Source organism: Antedon mediterranea, chromosome 7 (assembly GCF_964355755.1).
Source record: "Antedon mediterranea chromosome 7, ecAntMedi1.1, whole genome shotgun sequence".
NCBI classification, from domain to species: Eukaryota; Metazoa; Echinodermata; class Crinoidea; order Comatulida; family Antedonidae; genus Antedon; species Antedon mediterranea.
In genome coordinates, this window is record NC_092676.1 from 15,657,410 (window position 1) to 15,672,923 (window position 15,514).

The following is a 15,514-nucleotide window of genomic DNA, read 5'->3' on the forward strand; positions in this document are numbered from 1 at the left end:
AGCAACAATAAACTATGTTAAAATAATTAGAATGTGTTATTAAACACAATTTGTATAACAAATAATAATGACAATGCATATAAGCTAATAATCGTAAACATTTATTTTTCATATACATTTTGATTTTTTTTAATAGTCTTTCAGGGACATTATCTACATAGTAAATGCTGTTGAGCTTTCATTAATTAGGCAAAAATTCTCATGAGCACAATTTCTTAATGTATTTAATAGTTAAATCTTTTTAAATGAATGTTAAAATAATAATATGCATAATATTCATTGTTATAAATTATTTTATTATCATATTAAAAAAAAAAATAATAAACAAAGAAATTGATATGATCAAAATACTTACAGGTGTATTAGTGCTGTCAAACTATCAAATACATTTGCTGGAAATGTACTTATTTGGTTAACAGCCAAATCCCTTTAAAGTAAAAACAATGTACAGTAACACTGTATACATTTTGAAATTATATGTCTTTCAGCCAATGAGACATTATCTACATAGTAAATGCTAATGAGTATACTTTAATTAGTATAAATAAACTATGTTAAAATGTCTGATAAAATCTGTATATTTGTTATCATGTTAATGTATTTATTCTTTTAACATTCATTTAAAGAGATTAAACTTTTAAATTATTATTAATAATTATTATTATTAGATTAATTAAGTTTTATTTTCATGAACACCATTTCTATAGCAAATTCTAAATAAATACGTATTTAATAATTATATTAATTAAATCTTTTTAATTAATGACAAGTTAACACTTATTACATTATGAAATGATAAATTGCATAATGTTCACTTTTATAAATAATTTTTTTATTTATTTAAAAAAAAAAATTAAACATAGAAATAAATAATTGCAAAATCTCAAGGCAGCGTTGGACGACAACAAAGGCAAAAAGTCATATATAAAAATACATTTTCTTACCTGTAATATACAATCAAACAATATACAATCATTTTCAAAATTTTCCTTCATTAAAATTCATTTTTGACTGAATATCTTTTAATAAAACAATTAAAATCAGAAAAATAAAAAACCAGACTATGAGAAGAAGGAAAGCCCATGAAAAGGAAATGAATTATACAATAGTGAAAAAGTACAACACTTAACTTTTGATGGAGTATAGGCCTATATAAGTATATTTATTATTATTATTATCAACATTATTAATATCTTATTATGTTCTTGTTAATACAGTACTGTATTATTATTATGAACGTTAATCATGGTTTGTAATTTATTTACAGTGGTACTATTTTTATTATTTATTTATATTTCCTAATTATGTTTATACCTTAGTCTTATTTTTAGTATTTTATTAACATTTTCATCTTAGAACAATCATGATTTATGTTTTGAGAGTTATAATGAATATAAATTTTTTAAGAAACCTCCATGTAACAGTTAAGTGTTGTTTACAGTGATAAAATAATTAATAATATGAGAGGCCTAAAATAAACCAAACTTACTGTAGCATTTGTAAAAATTCAAAGTATGAAGTTGAACATAAGAAAATAAACATTTAAAATCAACGGATGCTTTCGAGCTCTCTCCTCTTATTCTTATACCTCCCTGGTCAAAATAGTAATAGATTTTTGTATTACACAATAAATGTTGTTGACAACTGGATGTTGCTAGGTGTCATAGCTCTAGGAAGTGCCTTCCCAACCAGAGCTGGAATCTCTTTTGAATGGGCCATACACAGACCTGTTGAGTGGCTGTAGCTTGTGTGAGCAATGTGGTGGGAATGAAAGCATTACTATCCCATTTAATTTTGCATAGTTTAGTACCTCAATGCTAATATGGGAACCATGATTGTCCAGAAGTGATAACACCTTGTTTGAGAACATTATATTTCTAAAAATTATTTTCCTATCGTATAATAATCTCCGATTGGGCAATATGTACCGGCTTGGTAGCTGGTCGATCGCCGAACATGGCGTATATTACTTCAAAATATGGCCATTCTGTTGTACCATGTCCTGATTTCCCTTGCTTGTCTTTTGCCTCGGTATACAGCCTTTTGAGATGTTTGCATTTATTCTTCTTTTGTGGTACATCATACACAAACCCCATCCTGTCAACTGGGCCTTGATTTGCCCGTACACAGCATTGTTTCTCTTTGTACTGTCGAGACCTTCTTGAACCTTGGCGTTCCCCCAAATGCTTATTAAAGCACTGGTGGCGGCTACGGTCCAAACCATGCTCAGGCGCTCTTATTATAACTTGGTATATTGGCTCCCGGTATTAATAAAACGGCAGAAAGCGATAAAATAAAAACAGTACAACAGCTAAACATGCGAGGGGAGAGACGATGCATACTCATTATTGCACCAATTTGCATATATGTGCATCTGTAACGTATTCAATCCTCAAGAAATTTTGGTCTTGAAAACCGACTTTTTCCATTGCTGCACTGCTCTTACCACCGGTTTCACGCTTGTCCAGGGTTATAATTGACAGAATGCTTTTGTCTGCATTATTCATCATGGTGTAGGTAAAGAATTGTGCAGAATGCCATCTCCTAAATATAAACTGTTAGTAAATTTATTAGATTTTACAAATTATACCATTTAACCCTCCATATATTGGAATTTAGTGTATATTACAAAACCTACCAAGCAAAACCTCCTTTCCTTCATGACTTTTTAGAATATCCTTCTGTGTCATCCCACAATTTGTTTACAGCTGGAACAAGATAGCGTAAATTAATGCAAAAAACACACATTCATTAACATTAACCTATTTTTCCATAATGGTGCTTTTCCCTCGGTCGCACGTTTATAGTCTAATGTCAAAATTGACAAAATGCTTATGTCAGAATTATCTATTATTGTGTATGTACAGGATTGGGTTTAATGACCAGAGCTGTCCATCTTACCATCTACTGTAAAAGATGTATTAGTATTCATTAAGCTTTCTACTTGGCATAAACAAAACAAATTATATTATTTCAAAAGTGCACTGCCAAAAATTAAATAGAAATAACTTTTCAACAAAACTTACCAAGTACAACAACATCTTTTCCTTTATGTGACTTTTTTCTGATTGTTATCCAATAATTCAGTGATGGCTGGAACAAGATAACGTCTCTGAATTCTGTAATAGGTGTGGTATTTACAATTTTCAGTTTCAAAAACTTTGCAAATAGAGCAATTTTTGCATAATTGTTCCCTGAAGCCAGCACTGCAGTTGTGATGTCATTAAATCTCCTCCATGTAGGTTGTGTTTCACTATTGGTTGTGAACACTATTTGTTGTTGAGGTGACCACTTCTTAAAAGTCTTTAAAATGTAAATTAGCAAATGATTAATGGAAATTAATAACAATGATAAATAAAATGCAAGATAAATGTTTAATAAGGCAAGTCTTAAGTTTTCACTTTTTGATATCTGAAAATAAATCTACTACATGAAATAATGTCAAGAGTTATATTTAACCGGTAAACGTTTGTCAAACAAATAGTTTTCGGTTGGCTATTTTTTACTTTAAATTTAAATTTTCAGGGGGTGTTTCTTGTGTATTAACAAATATTTTTAATGGAGCGTATACAATCCCTTCAACACCATGGCTATTAGAAGGGCATTACTGGGTGTTTCCTTAGCTCTTTGTAGTGAAGTTGGTTATCTTTTCAACTCCAGTTATGAAGGATTTGGAATCCTCCTCACCCATTTTGATCAACTTAGAATACTGTATGCCTTTTTAACTTCTACCATTATCTTCGTCAGTGGCTCCGGCTGTGCAAACATTATTATGTTTTTCAGTGGCGGTTTCAGCGTGTTGAGGTATCCTGAATTTGACTTCCCAAAGTTTTTACAAGTCTTACTTTTAAGGATATAAATTGGGTACATCTCTTTTACCATGATATCATAGTTTTCTCACTCTTCGGGGGTAATGCCCTTGTATCCATGAGGCCCTAAATGTAGCACCAAAAGATTTCAGACATGCATCTGAGTGAAAGTGTAAAGCTCGGTTATCATGCGTTATGTGTCGGTCTATCAGTGTATCACTTTGTGTGTTCTCTAGCAATGCGGAAGTGACGGTCGTACAATTGCCATGAAGTCAGATATTGTTTTTGAGGCTTTGGATGAATTTCAGATAGGTAAATAATTCTTGCAGATCTTGAGGGTGGGCGGACAGGTATATGGCTGCAAAGTTAAGGAAAGCTGTGAACCACTCCTGTTCATCTAACCCTGTCTTTTCAATTTAAGTTTAAGACCCCCATTGTATTGTATATTGAACATCATTGGTTGGTCACGGAGGCGAAGATCACACATTTCGGCAAACCTATGGGTCTGAATTTTATTCTTTATGGTTTCGGAAACAAGAGCTCCAGCCTTGACCCCACCGGAATAGTGGAAAGGATTGAAAATAAGATTTCCTTCGGCCAGAAGGATAGGGATATTTTTACATAATGGCGGGGTACTATCGCTAATTGTATCAATTTCCTGGGGAATGCCCAGTTAGTACATCTCTTTAACCATGATATGATATCAGTTAGTTCGGAAATATTTCGTTCGATGATGTTAGTAATATCAACTGTCGACAATGGGTTACCGTTCAATTGTTGAACCTCGGCGAAAAGGTTTTTAACAATCGCCGTAAGTTCTGCCAGTTCCGTTGCCCCAGTTTTCTTGGCCTCTTCTTATCAGGTTTTTGCCTTCTTAGTGGATCTTGTCTTTGCCATTGCAGAACTGAAAGTAGAGTTTTGTTTTTTTTAAAAATAATTTTTGTAAAAAAAGGCAAGTTCCAGGTGAATTTCTGCTATAGATGCGGTAGATTATTTCCATCTCCGAATACCTTAAGAAGAATTTCTAGAATTTGATTGGGTTTTTTTTCCACTTCTTTACCCCGTCCGTTGATCTCTTTTCTGGCATAACCAGCTAAGTTCTCTTTGATAAACGCAACTGCTGCTCCTGGTGACAAACATCTCATCTCAAGTTGGGCACGTACATCGGCCACCCAGTCCTCTACGTTCGGCTCGATTGCTTTCTTGGGCCTTCCTTGGAACAGTTCCAACTTTCTACCAGATGAAACATATACCGCTTTGGCTTTACCTGCCTCTGCCTCTGCCTCTTTCCGCTTCACCTTGTCTTTGGCCTCATTAGGATCCAGCTGAGCTGTTTTAGACTTCTCTTGTTCCGTTGCAAGAGCACTCCTGAGAGCTTCAATTTCTTTTTGTAACGCTTCAAGTTTCATACTGTATGTTTATGCGGGTAAAATAATGTTATACGACAACTTATATATTAACAAAACAAATAAAAATATATGATAAATATATAAGTATATGATTAAAAAAACTTTGGTCTTGACTTCCAGCACTGGCGTTGACTCCTCTTCACTGCAAACGGTCCACGTCGATTCAGTTCACATTGTTTCAGTTCAGTATTCCGAGAAATCGTCCAGCGGTCAGTTCTGTCTATCCGAAGGTGGTACAGGGTCAAAGTTGGGGGTTTGTTTTGGGTTGGATACTATACTAGTGTTAAAACATTAATGTACCTGCAATGCTCTCTGGTATACAATAGCAGAATACACTAGGATAGTCGTTCATCAAAGCCAGGTCTCATTAACCATACACCTGATAAATAAACACATCCAATAATTTCTAGTACAATAATATAAAAAAACTCATTCGTCTTGTCATCTAAATACTATTATTACTATTAGCGATAGTTTGATTCACAAATGCATAAAAAGATAGGCCTAGTAACTGATCATCTTATTTGTTACCAAAACAATCATCAACAAACCGCACTAAAACCACATTATTATCTTAAGAACCAGACAATAATTATATCGTTATACAAAGTCAATATAAAACACATCATAAACATCTAAATACTGAATGTGCTCAACGAACACCACCGGCTACGCCATTATTTTGCACTGCAATGTCCTTATGGCTGCATCTCCCACGTATGCACACTGGAGTCCAAACTCTTGAATATTGCTTAGTAAAAAGGTTAAAAGGTTTTAGCAAAGCAATTAAAAAATTTAAAAGGTCATATTAACGTCAGGAAACATAACTTGGACACGCTGCCATATTCCAGCCTCGTAGTCTGACACTACCTACACAACATTCCATTTCCGCAACATTCCGCAAACTGATTGCAATACGGCAGTGTAGTCATGTGCTCTCTTCCAGGACATAACAGCAAACATCAGGTGGACTTATTTTATTGATGTACTCAGCTAGAGAAATGTATACTTAACATTTGGTAAAATGGTGTCCTCTTTCTTTCTTTTCTTTCATTTATTTGGCATCTCAATAAATAACATTAAAAATACATCAATAATATATAAAATCACCTTAAATATTAATATACATGTACATCAAAAAAGCAAATAAAAATGGCGGGATTAATGAAGTCTGACGATGCACGGGAAAACACATAAAGTCGTTTAAAGTAAAACAACTTAATTCCAATGTGGTCCCTAAAAAGATAGTAATTATAATTTTAACAAAACAAACATTATAAGACGGGGTTCATAAATATATAAGCATATAAGCAAAACATCTGATATAATGGCACAATAATAATTTATCTATGTTTAATTTTGTAATATTGTTTCAATTCAGTTTTAAATTTAGATGTGTTGGAAATTTGTTTAATATAGTCAGGAAGGTTATTCCATTCTCTGATTGCATTAAAATAGAACGTATTACATTCTATGCCTTGGACTTTAGGTACAACAAAATTGAGTTTACTACCACGAGTGAAGTGACCATGTAAGTTATTAACTCTACGAAAGTTTTCGTTTAGGTATGAAGCACTTCTGCCCATAAATATTTTATGAACTTGGCTAATTTGCAAGAACTTTACTCGATATTTTACATTTAACAATCCATAATCGTCTAATTGATCAGCACCTATATGTCTTCTGGGTTCAACTCCTTTTATGAGTCTAACCATTTTGTTTTGAGCAATTTGTAGTTTTCTTTGGATAGCTTTACTGGTTCCACAGAACCAAGAAGATGCAGCATAATCAAAAACACATTGGATGAGAGCAGAGCATAATAGTTTACGATTCTTACAACTTAGTATCTTACGTTGGCGGTACATAAACTTAAGCCTATTATTAATTTTCTTAATGGTTTTACATGCATATTCAGAACACGTTAAATTTTGATCTATTTCAATACCCAGATACTTGACACAATTACTAGTGTTGATATTGTTACCATTTGTTGAGACATTAAAATTGTTAACATTTTTAGTTTTTCTCTTAGAACCAAATAGTATACACTCAGTTTTATCCAGGTTAATTGTTAACTTATTGTCTACAAGCCAATCACACAAGGAGTCTAGTGTTGACCCTAGCTTCTTAGAAATAATATCTGGATTTCTGTGTGAATAAACAATTGCACTGTCATCAGCGTATAGAAGGAGTTTACAATCAGGATCAATACAAGTTACCATGTCATTAACAAAACATAAGAACAAAAGGGGTCCAAGGATACTTCCTTGAGGAACCCCGCATGTAACAGTACAAGATTGAGAGCAATGATCATCAACAGTTACTATTTGCTTTCTTATTGATAATTAAGATTTGAACCATTCAATAGATCCAATACCCATTAATTTAAGCTTATTACATAAAATGTCATGATCTACAGTGTCAAATGCCTTCTTTAAATCGACCAACACCATACCCGAGAAATTTCCCTTAGAAGTTTGGGTTTTAAGGGAATCAACTAAGTCTATCAAACATGTGTCAGTAGAGAAGGCAGCTCGAAATCCAGATTGATATTTATACAATACGTTGTTTTCAGTAAGGTATTTTTCGATTTGAATAAAAACAGCCTTCTCTAAAATTTTAGACATTGTACTGAGTATACTTATAGGGCGATAGTTTCCAATATCGGTTCTACTACCTTTTTTATAAAGAGGTATGACCTTGGCCTTTTTCATGTCTTCTGGGACTGTACTGGTACTAATTGATAAATTAATTATGTAGGTAATGGGAACTTTTAGAATTTCAGCCCCATCTTTTATGAAGCGGGGAGGTATCTTATCGACACCCGTGCTTTTTGTCGCATTAAGTTTGTTTAATTCACTATACTGTATATAAAGTCTTCGTCCACTGAGTTGAGCATAAAGTTATTGCCACTAACGGTTCTATAGAAATCCTTAAGTTTGGACGACGTACAGTCATACACATTCTTAGGGGATGGAAGTTTACTGACCAAATTGGCTGCAATAGTAGTAAAATATTCGTTGAAGCAAGAAGCAATTTTGGCTGGGTCGAAACATTTAGTACCATTGGGCAGGTCAATAACCGTTTTAGCACTATCCTTAGATGTATTACTATAGCCTAGACCTTTAAACATTTTCCATAATTTTTTAGGGTTATTTTTATTTTCTTCAGCCTTGTTTAACAAATGATTTGATTTAGCTTTATTTATATCACGCTGTATTTTATTTCTTAGTTTGCGAAATTGTATTAATAAGTCGGTATTATTCTTGTTTTTATTATACATATTTAATAATTTATCTCTGGTTTCAATGTCTTGTAATATTTCTCTAGTTAACCATGGTTCCGTTCTTTGTTTCATCCTAATGTTTTTAAGGGGGGCAATGGAATCAATAGCAGCCAAAAGTAATGCATTAAATTTATACAGAGCTTCATTTACATCTCCGATAGAGGTAACTACTGACCAATCGATATCTATTAGTATGTTTCTAAATTGATCAACGGTATAGTTTTTTAGTGATCTGATATATACATTTTTATGTCCATTGAACTTAAGTTTAATAGTTTTCCGTGTACAAAATGTCATTAAGTGATCGCTTAGACCTATTGCGATTGTACCCGATTGGCTTATCTTATTCTCATTATTACATAATATATGATCGAGGCATGAAGCAACTGTAGGGCATATCCTAGTTGGTTCAGTTACTTTGTTACTTAAACTAAACATACTTAGAATTTGATTATAGCTATTCAATAAAGATGACTTTGTTAAAGTACATATATTAAAATCGCCAACAACAATTAATTCACTGTCCATTCCAATTTTAGATAACATATTTTCAAACAGAGTTAGAAAGTTCGTTTGCTTTGGTGGTCTGTAACATGTTCCAATTATAATGGGTTTGGTTTTAGGCAGGATCAGTTCAATCCAAAGTACTTCAGCTTCGTCGGATTCAATATCTGAACGCCGGTTAAACGCGATGTCATCCCTTATATACGTACATACGCCACCGCCTTTGCGGTCGCGATCTCTTCGTAGAACTGAGTAACCTTCAATTTTAATTTCGTTGTCAGATACCGAATCATCAATCCATGTTTCGCTAATGGAGATAATGCCAGCTTTACTTTTATATGCAATATCGCGCAGTTCCAGTAGTTTGGGGATCATTGATCTTGTATTTAAGTGTAGAATGTGTATTCCTTTCTGTTTAAACCGCATGAAGTCTTCAGGAGCGACGTTATAATTAAATAATGGGGGTGGCGTTCTTAATCCTATGTCATCGTTATGATTTCCACAGGAATCAAATGGGAGATGTTTCCAGCTGCATTCCACGCATACATAATCAAATTCAGTATTGTTGTTTACAATGTACTTGTATCTTTTGGGCGTCATGAAACCATCAGTACACTTTATATGAGTCCACTTATTACACTCATCACACGATATGGCTCTGCTTCTGGTAGTGACGCGCCGTTGACATTTACCACAACAATTGTTTGATACAGGTACATTCGCTGGTCCAGGATTGGATTCGATGTCACCACACCATAGTAAGCAGATAATTAAAGTTCTACATGCAAGCTGTCTGGGGTTCCGATGAAGATTATAATCATAATGCGAGAATTTTTTGGTTGATGTAAATAGGTACGTATAACACTCACCGACTACATTCTGGAAATCTTTCGATGTATGGTTATCCAGATAAATTGAAGAAGGGCATAACTTATGAATGACTTGTTCATGTTCAGGATGATGGTGTGATCTTTTCAACACCATAACATATAGCGACAGCGCCAGAAAAATACCATTCATACTTCCCGCCATATGATGTATCCTTATACACAAATAGAAAGAAAAAGTACACTCACCAATTGTGCTTGCCGAAAACAAAGGCCAGCACGTCCTTGCTCTGCAGCGGAATGTATCGAGTTATGCGGTAACAAAATGACAATGTGTCCAGGTGGTCATGGAATGCAAGTGAATTCGCTTCGTCATTTGGTTGTTAAAAGTCAATAGCTAGATTCTTAGTTAGTACCCTTATCCAATGTTCAGCAGGGTTACCAAAACGAAAAACATCACAGATAGGCCTACACAATCAATCGAAATACAGTTACAGAGTCCAAACTTTCACTGTAAAACTACCGGTATAATACAAACAATCAAAACTAAAAAAATAGCAGGTTAAGATTCGGTAAAACAGCAGGTTAAAATTCATAAAAAACAGCAGGTTAAAATGCAATAAAAGTTGTTCAGGTATAGCATAAAATAGCGTTAAAATTGTGATAGCGAATTAATTCCAGTCATAACTCAGGCCGGTTGCAATAGGTCATCGGCATCTACTGTAGTCCCCTTTTACAATCAATGGTGTAGGCGAGAATATTTGAGTTGAAAGCAACTATCGGGGCCTAGCGGAGCTCGCTCTTAACACGACCGTTCTGGACGAAGTAGGAATACCCACATGGTATCTACCTCACCAACTTCATACCTGTGAAAAAAACAATGTCATGCAAAATAAACAAACATAGTGTATAATAACATAATACAAAAATAGTAGTACAATATTAACCCTTTCATTAGCAGCATTAGTCCCACCTATTTGCATAATATTTAAGAGAAACATATGAATTTTTAATACATTGCAAAAAAATACTAAATGAGATCATTTTGTAATTATTTTTGTGGTGTGTGATGGGCAAATGGTTGGTCTACTGTCGGGTATAAAACTATTGATGACCTGCACTGTGTTTGGAAAATCACCATTTATTGAAAATCCCACATGGTATCTAGAGTATTGGCATGATGTGTTGATGTCGTCACGTACCTAGGCGTTGAACTGGGTGGTAATCTTAAGATCCCACATGGTATCTAGATAGAAAGATAGATCTTGGCATGTGTTGATGTCGTCACGTACCTAGGCATTGAACTGGGTGGTAATCATGTCAGGAATAGAATAAGTAAATGTCGGAGAGCTTTCTATTCATTGCAAGGAACTGGTATGTGTAAATATGGTTCGTCTACAGATGTAAAACTACATGTCTGGAAAACAGTCCTGATACCAACTCTAACGTATGGCCTACAATGTGTAAATCTGAGCAAGAATGTATATTCTTGAATTCGAAAAAATGCAACGTAATTTAATTAAATTTGGGTTTACCTAAATTCTGTAGAAACACTCTCTCCTTTGTCTAACATTATTAAATGTAACCAAGTGAATTTACTAAACCAGATATTTATTAGTGATTCCAAATCTTGTTCAATGTAGTTTGATTCCAAATCTTGTTCAATCTGTAGTTAAATCGTCTATGCCTTTGATTTACATTATGCTCCGGGAAACATTTCGTCAGCCATGATAACAGTGGATAGGCTGAGTCGCCAATAATGAAAACTGGCACTTCAACACCATCAAATTGCACACCCAACTACAAAAGAAAAAGTGCTGATACTTGACTTCTGAAAAAATAAGAGCAATTAAAGTCATGATTTCATTTTCTTGATTTGTTGTATGTACATACCCTTGGAAAAAGTGTACCATTTTGACCTCTTCGATACACAGAAGAGTTCCAGAAAACATGTGCATCATGCACTTTGCCAGACCACCCAACATTGATGTCTGTGAATCTAGAAACAGCAATAATAACATAAAAAATAGTTATTTTGAATTGAAAATGTAGCTTAAAAAGTTAGTGCACAAATAATGTACTTTTTGTTCAGTTTATTTGTGTATGTACCTCAACTTGTGATCTACAACTGTCTGTAGTATTATTGAATATCGCCCTTTGCGATTATAATAATCTGCTAGTTAAAAACTAGGGGCTTTCATTGGTATATGTGAACCGTCAATGGCTCCTGCACATTGCGGAAAAGAATGGTGATAGGTAAATCCTTCAATTGTTGACCTCATTCACTCTCCTCTTGGCCAAACAATATAGTCCTTAAACATTGTTTCGTTAATGACCTGACAAACTTCATGCTTGCATCTATATACTGTTGATCGCTGAATGCCAAGCAGATTCCCAATGGTGCGGTATTCACAAGGTGTGCCAACAATTTTTTCCATATGCATTGCATTCCCGAAGTTTGAAGCATTTCTTTCCAGGTGAGGTCGAAGTCTATTGCGTAACAAATGAAATGTACTGTACCTAGAAATAATCGCATACTCGACATTATAGTCACATACAGAGAGTATTTCTTTATCCTTGCCACCAGCAATTTACATTTATTAAATACAATTACAACATTTCTATTTAATTAATTAAATTAGTTTTGTTTGATATAATGTCTAATTAATAAGAATCGTTAATTAAAGTTGATCAACAAAATAGAGATGGATCGATCATTTAGGCCTATATTTATAAAATATGCCTACCATGGTACCATTACACACAAACTAGGCCTAGTATATTATTAGTAGTACAACTTCTAGGTAGGCTACCTAATAATAATCATTTAATAATTATGTATAGGCCTAGCCTACATAACAAATAGTACCTTCAGACATTCGAAAGTTATCTCTTCACAATTGGTCTGTATAACTTTGACAAACGGTTACATTTCACCAGTCCACTGACACAATATTTGCTCTAGGCCTGTGTAGCCGTCTCCTCCTAGGCCTATCATCGGCTCCTTTTTATGCGACGACAACTCAACAAACTACATACATTTTGATCATTCTCGACAAAATAGTTATCAATTAAATGTGCATGATCTTGTTGGTTAATTATTAACCACAGAAAAGACAGAAGTAATACTATTTCTTGTAGACCTGGAGAAACATGTTCGGTGATATCACACAACTGCATCTGACATGTTTTAACTACTGCTTTATAAAACATTACGTTGGTTGCTACTCTATTTGGTGATGTTAAAACCTCTTGAGAGCAAAGTGATCAGACTTTCTTGGTAAATGCTTCTTCTTGTGTAGCAACCGATTTGAATCAAGGTAAAAAAAAAAACTTTCAACAGTTGTTCAGAAAAGTCCCATGAACAGGGCAGCACAGTCAAAAACTACACATATCTTTCCCTGTTTCTGTGGCTTGGTTCATTGAAGTCCTGATTTGCATATTTTTTTAATTGCTCTTCAAGATTTGACTTTGATTAACACGTTCATCATTTCTCAATTCTGTATGTCTTACTGGTCCGTTCACAGTCCAGCGTAGGAACTATCTCCTTGAGTGTTTATAAATAACTTCATATAGTTTCATTGCTTTCGTTTATTCTGTTCCTCAATAATCAATAGTATTAGACTCTCGCGTTTTCACGATATCAATCACATACAGTATACGCCGATTGAAAAACGTTTTATCTTAAATTTGGTGATTTTGTCCACCATAACAAGGTTTGTTTATCAATGAAGGTTCTCAGTTAGCAAATGAGTTTGAGGTGATATTAGATACACTTATTGACCTTTGTTTAAAGGTATAAGTAAATGTAGCACCAACAGTTGTGTGTTGGTGCTCCCACTTGAATTCATAGAATGTACCATTATCTTATATGGGTGTTTTATAAAATGTTTATATTGGAGCTCTCTTCTCAGAGAGAATAGGCCAATGTCAGTTTATCCAAGTAAGCTAGCACTTAAACTACCAACACCATTTTTGTTAGCACTTCAATCATTTGTCAGTCAGAATCCTTGTCATCGAACTTACACCATGTTAATTTCTCTTTTATTCGCTTGATAAAAATGTTAACAGATTCATATGTCAATATGTCACGTCCATTACAACAGTATGTCGCGATCATATAATTACAAAAATGTTCTGATACGTACTGCTAAATATTCAGCTTTAGACTTAGGAGATCTAGATTGTCTCTTGGGATCTCTCTCCTCATCCTCCTCCCCAAAGCTAAATCTTGAATCTAACTTTATCGGAGATGGCTTTTTAATGTAACACTTCCTTTGTTTTGATCTACTTTTACTCCTGTCCTGGTCAGACCGCTCCCTGGGGATGGACAGTACATATACAGTACCCTAAGCCAACCAGTCCTGTAGTGTAATACATATACATATAATAAACGTACGTATAATAAATGAGTGGCCTGGGGCAAGGACGTATCAACCACTCTGGTCCCCATCATTTTGCACCATGTATGCCTCCCCTAGCTACAGCTTTAGAGAACTGCGACCCACTATACTAGGCACATTAGTTGGCATATACAATGTATCTAGTATATGTATCCCCCAGTCGATAACAATAATCAGCAAGTATCCAAATGCCACAATATTGCATGATTAAATTTACCCGTAAATTATCATACATATTAAAGTAATACAATGCACCATGAGTACAATAAAGTTAATAGTTTTCGGGGAGACGAAATCCCTTACAATCGCCCCGATCACTTTGAGAATGCCAAACTGGCAATCAAGGTTCCCACCTCTCCAAAAAAAAAATGTTGTGATTTAAAAGTTTGAACTTTTGCTCGCATCTTCAATGTTGTGATCTTTAGGTAGCACTGTAATGGCCTAATAGTTAAAGCAACTAGGCTTACCGTATCAGTCCCACTGTCCTAATAATCACACAAATAGTAGAGCAATACCAAGTAGAGTTAATAAGCGGTTTTTGTTCTAGGCAAATCAGGCTTTTGTAGCAATTAACGCCCTCGTTTGGCAAGAGGGGTGGTCTGTTCACCCAACGGGCGCTGTTCACAGCAATGGATATGTTTCCGCCCACGAGCTAAAATTCATTATATATATATATATATATTTATATAAATCCAATATTTATATTATATATATATTCACCTATAATACTACTTTTTAAAAATTGTTTAGGAAAAAGTTTCTGACTTGTTATGGGATGCTGTTACTTCTGATGTTGAATTCAAGCATTTATGTGGCGTGCCATATACTGCATTGCCACTTGCTACAGTAAGTGAACATTTTTATTACTACATTTGATTTTTAACAAACCATTCAGATTTAGAAATTGTCCGAAAAAAAAGGACGATGGAGCATGGAGTATTCGACCAAGCATTGAAGAATGTAAAATTGTATATATTTAACATTTTTCCATAGAAAAAGAATATAACTTTAAATACAGGCTCCTCCACTACTAAACTAACAACTAATTAACTAACAATCCATTATAAAAAAATTTGATTTTAGTGTATGGCTGTGAAATACAATAAACCAATGCTGATTCGTCGAAAAGAAGCGAAAGATTATGGAACTAAAAAAATGATTGAGGGTGTTTTTGTAGAAGGTGATAAATGTTTGATAGTAGAGGATGTTGTGACAAGTGGTACCAGTGTCATGGAAACAGCGCAGGTAAGCTTAAAAATAGACTTGTACCCAGAAT

The 15,514-nt window shown here is 34.2% G+C and overlaps 2 protein-coding genes across 2 annotated transcripts in view; one reads left to right on the forward strand and one right to left on the reverse strand.

The window, feature by feature from the left end:
• LOC140055252 (DNA helicase MCM9-like) overlaps positions 1-15,002 on the forward strand; it is a 63,553-nt gene extending 48,551 nt beyond the window's left edge. Inside the window, exon 17 of the mRNA XM_072100535.1 lies at positions 14,989-15,002. The gene's annotated coding sequence lies outside the window, so the exon portion shown is untranslated. The remainder of the gene's footprint in view (positions 1-14,988) is intronic.
• The window catches only part of LOC140055259 (large ribosomal subunit protein uL15-like), a 165,228-nt gene that overhangs the window by 72,928 nt on the left and 76,786 nt on the right, over positions 1-15,514 (reverse strand). The window lies entirely within an intron of this gene.